Source organism: Cebus imitator, unplaced genomic scaffold, assembly GCF_001604975.1.
Source record: "Cebus imitator isolate Cc_AM_T3 unplaced genomic scaffold, Cebus_imitator-1.0 Scaffold5, whole genome shotgun sequence".
NCBI classification, from domain to species: Eukaryota; Metazoa; Chordata; class Mammalia; order Primates; family Cebidae; genus Cebus; species Cebus imitator.
The window spans coordinates 12,397,861-12,403,127 of NW_016107320.1; the positions used below are offsets into that span (position 1 = coordinate 12,397,861).

At 39.8% G+C, this 5,267-nt stretch overlaps 1 non-coding gene across 1 annotated transcript; it reads left to right on the forward strand.

Annotated features, from left to right (window-relative positions):
- Positions 1–452: 452 nt before the first annotated feature.
- Positions 453–560, forward strand: LOC119472512. The gene has a single exon (XR_005201661.1). It is a non-coding gene; the product is annotated as a U6 spliceosomal RNA (small nuclear RNA).
- The last annotated feature ends 4,707 nt before the right edge of the window (positions 561–5,267 follow it).

Consider the following 5,267-nt stretch of genomic DNA (forward strand, 5'->3'; position numbering starts at 1 on the left):
AAAGTGTTTTGAGGTTCTTGCATTGTCCAGGACATGACATATGTACAGTTGTTCCTTCTTATCTGTTGGAGATTTGATCCAGGACTTCCTGCAAACACCAAAATCCACAGATGTTCAAGTCCCTTACCTCAAATGGCACAGTATTTGCCTATAACCTACACACATCCTTCCATATACTTTAAATCATCTAGATGACTTATTATAACTAATACACTGTAAGAGCTATGTAAATAGTTGTTTCACTGTATTGCTTAGGGAAATAATGACAAGAGAAAAGTCTGTACATGTTCAATACAGATGTAACCATCCATTTTTTTTTCCCCAAACATTTTTGGTCAAAGGTTGGTTGAATCCACAGATACGGAACCCATGGATATGGAGGCCAACTCTAGTAATTTAACATTGGTTATAGCAAAATAATCATACCTGTTGCAATCTCTAGGCTAATCATTGTGTTCACTTTGGCAGCATATACATCAAAATGGGAAGAATACAGAGAAGATTAGCATGGCCCCTTGAGCAAAGATGGCATGCAAACTCTAGGGTAATCACCAAAGAATAATAAAAGAATGTACAGTTAACAAGCTTTAGAGTAGGGAAGTGGAATGATTTTTTAAATACATGAATAATCTGAAGAAGGAGAAAAAGGGGAACAAAATTAACAAAAAAGAAAGTAAATTATAAGATGATGGATTTAAATCATAACGTCAGTAATTAAATATAAATGGTCCAGAGATGCCAGTTAAAAGACAAAGATTGTGAGACTGGATAAAAATGAACCTCAAATATAAGGATACAAAAAGAAAAGTTGTGTGGCAGTTTTAAAACATAGCCGCAAATCCTTTGGCACCCCTCTCATTAAGAGATGGAGTCTGTCTCCCTTCCCCAGTCTGTGTGGGCATGTGATTCCTTCAACCAATAGAGTACAGTAGAAGTAATACTGCAGGACTTTGGAGGCAAGAGCATAAAAGTCTATGCAATTTATGCTTTGTTTGCTGAAGCAGTCACTTTTAGAGCTCTGAGCCACTGTGTCAGAAATCTGACTACTCAAGGCCACCATGTTATAAGGAAGTCCAAGTAGGCACTAAAATCCACAGTCCTAGCTGAGTCCAGTCCCAAGTTAGCCCAGTCCAGGTACCAGACATGTTATAGAAGAAGTCTCCAGATTCTAGCCCCCAATAATTCACATCTTTCCAGCCAAGACTCCAGACAATGTAGAACAGATATAAAGTGTTCCTGCTAAGCTCTGTCCAAATTCCTCACCCACAAAACCTATGAGCATAATACAATGTTTGTTGGTTTATGCCACTAAATTTTGGGGTGGTTTGTTATGCAGCAGCACAAAAACGGAAAAAGTTGAAGCTAAAAGGATGAAAAATATACACCAAGCAAACAATCAAAAGAAAGCTGGTGTAGCTAGACAAATATCAGACAAATAAACTTTAAGGCAGGCAATTTCACTGAATGATATTTCCTAACAATAAAAGGATCAATTTAATAAAAAAAGAATTTCCAGTCTAACTTTGTATACACATAATAACATAGCCTCAAAATAAATAAAGCAAAAACTGACAGAACTAAGGGGAAAAAATTCAGATCCACACGTACTATTGGAAATTTTAACATACCTAAGTAAATGGGATATTCTTTGACGACAATGAAATTGAGCAAGAAGTCCAAAACAGAAAGATAACTAGGAAATTTCTGGATACTCAGAAATTAGGGAATATACTTTTCTAAATAACACATGAGTAAAAGTGAAAAAATAACTCATTAAAATATCAAGCTTCTAGTCAACAACAAAAAATACCATGAATAACAAGAACAGGCAAGTCACAGAATAGGAGAAAATATTTGCAATATATACATATGGAAATCAGAAAATATTTTTAACTGAGTGGCAATGAAAATAACGTATCACAAGTTATTGGATACAACTATGGCCAGGCGTGGTGGCTCACTTCTGTAATCCTGGCACTTTGGGAGGCCAAGGTGGGAAGATCACTTGAGCCCAGGAGTTCAAGACCAGCCCAGCCAACAGGAAAAAGCAAAACCCCAGCTCTACAAAAAATACAAAAATCAGCTGGGCACAGTGGTGCACACCTGTAGTCCCAGCTACTCAGGAGGCTGAGGTGGGAGAATCACTTAAGCCCGGGAGGTCAAGGCTGCAGTGAGCAGCATTCATGCCACTGCTCTCCAGCCTGGGCTACAGCATGAGATCTTGTCTCAAAAAAACAAACAAACAAAAAAGGAAACAAAAGTTATTCGATGCAACTAAAATTGAGACAAGGGGAAATGTATAGCTCACTAGAGCCCACTACAACTACCAATATTGCTAGAAACGTTTTTTAACAATACCAAAGATTGGAAAACTGTTTAAAGTATCTATGATAGCATGTACCTACCTGGCGACATGGCAACTAAACTCATTATAACCAACATTAATGAGTAAATATGTGCCCCAAAAGATAAGGACAGGAGAATTCATGGCAGGTTTCTTAATCATAGCCAGAAAACAGACACAGCACAAATGCCCATGAATAATAGAATGAGTGAATACATTGCATGGTTTATTCTACAGTGGAATACTCCTCACCCACAAAAATGAATAAACTACCACTGCATACAACAATATGGAGGAATCTTGCAACTAGAACGCTGCCAGCCCAAAAGACAAGAGTACATACTTCACAATTCCAAAACTAATCTACAGTGGCACAAATCAGAACAGTGGCTACCTTGGGATGCGGGTGGAGGGAGGATTGACTGGAAAGGGACATTTCTAGAGTACATATAATATTCCATGACCCAATCCAGGTGTATATTATGTAAGTATACACAGTTTACATAAGTGTATACTGTGTAAAAATTAATCAAGTTGTACATTTAAAATGTGTGCATTTTAGGCCGGGTGCGGTGACTCACGTCTATAATCCCAGAACTTTGGGAGCCTGAGGCAGGTGGATAACAAGGTCAGGAGTTCAAGACCAGCCTGGCCAACATAGTGAAACCCTGTCTCTACTAAAATACAAAAAAAAAATTCGGGTGTGGTGGTGTGCGCCTGTAGACCCAGCTACTGGGGAGGCTGAGGTAGGGGTATCACTTGAACCCAGGAGGCAGAGGTAGCAGTGAGCCAAGATCACTCCACTGCACTCTAGCCTGATGACAGTGAGACTCTGTCTCAAAAAAAAAAAAAAAAAAAAAAAAAAGTCTCAAAAAAAAAAAAAAAAAAAAAAAATCTGTGCATTCCAGAAAGTGGCCTGAGGTCAGGAGTTCTAGACCAGCCTGGTCAACATAGTGAAACCTCATCTCTACTAAAAATACAACAATTAGTTGAGTGTGGTGGCGGGTGTCTGTAGTCTCAGCTACTCAGAAGGCTGAGGCAGGAGAATCGCTTGAACCCTGAAGGCAGAGTTTGCAGTGAGCCAAAAGCACGCCACTGCACTCCAGCCTGAGCATCAAGAGCAAAACTGCTTCTTAAAACAAAAAAATAAAGAAATTTTAAAATTCCAGAAAGTGTTCATTTCTGAAGGAGAAATCAGAAGAGAGAAGAGGAGAGGCTAATATTTATATATTCAACGCATACACCCTTTGGTATGCATCAAATATTAAATGCTAACAAACACATGATATTAGTAAAACCAAATTCTTCAAATATTTACCACCCATTTACTGAACTCGGGAAGAATTTTAAAAGTAAAATGAATATAAATGATTCTCACTGATATTTAAATACAAGAAGACGATTGCATTAATTTAATAAGTGCCCTCCTAGCATCATGCTGATTGTACCTTCAAGAGACCACTTTGTATGACGTAGGGCCATAAGCATGACAGGCATTATTGAATGCATACTGTCTGTAGGGCACTGTTGTGAATGCTTTACATGCATTTAATTGTCATATAACCCTATGAGGCCAGTACTGTTATCACCCCAATTTAACAGATGGGGAAACACACACAGGGAGTTCAAGTGATTTGCTGGTGTCCTCACAGCAGGCAAGCAGTCGAGCCAGCATTTGAAGCCTGCCTTTGAATGGCTGTCTGGTCTCAGAGCCTACTCGCTCTACATCTGCACCACTCTGCCTCTTGTAAGGAATACATCTCCCATTTCTGGGAGTTTTCCACCACACCCCTGACTTATGAAGAGGACTACAATGGAGTTGCAGGGTGTCCACAGAGAGGGGCTTGTGATGTATCTGTAATCACAATGACAATGAATTACATTGTCATCACTGCCAATAACAATAATAGTAACCACTGAGCCCACATGTTTCTATGTCACAGAGTATGTTAAAAAGTTGCGATGATTAAACAGTTAACAGGCTTTTTTTAATTCCAGATCTTCACTAAGAAATAACCTGGATCAGCAGGGTATGGTGACTCACGCTTGTAATCCAGCACTTTAGGAGGCCGAGACAGATGGCTCTCCTAAGGTCAGGAGTTCCAGACCAGCCTGGCCAACATGGCAAAACCCCGTCTCTATTAAAAATACAAAAATTAGCCTGGAGTGGTGGCATGTGCCTGTAATCCCTGCTACTCAGGGGGCTGACACAGGAGAATTGCCTAAACCAGGGAGGCAGAGGTGGCAGTGAGCGGAGATCATACCACTGCACTCCAGCCTGGGTGACAGAGTAAGACTTCATCTCAAAATAAATAAATAAATAAACTAAGAAATAACCTAGATAAATTATCTTCTCTCTCTGAATTCTCTCCCATCCTTTCCTGGCTTCTGGCACCTATGACCTTATAAATGCCCTTGATTTATTCATGATCTATGTCTTATCTCTCCCCCAGGAAGACAGCATTTGTTTCTGATTCTTCTTTGCCTTCTTGTGGGGCATGTTACTTAGACATGGAAGGTGCTGAGGAAATATCTGTGAAATAACTGAGTCCACACATGACAAATAAATAAAGGTGACGTCAAACATCCAAGGTCTTTGCAAAAGCTCCCACATACCCTTGACCTTGCCCATCATATTCACTGTCATAATCCTGAGATTTAGAAAAGGTCCTGTGAGTTATAAGTGCTTACTCAATACCAAGTTTTGGTTCAATGAATGAAAGTAGGAATGACAGATAATCCTGGAACTTTGTAAAATATCCGTAGACCAAGCCTCATCTCTGTGAAAGGCCTTGCTGACACTGAGATGGGTCGACATGTCTACCAACTCAGGGGGACAAGGAAGAGGCACTACACTGCTGGGTTCCTGTAAGAGAAGAAGGCGTCTACAATGCCGCAGTAGACAGCAGGCTTGAGGGAAAAT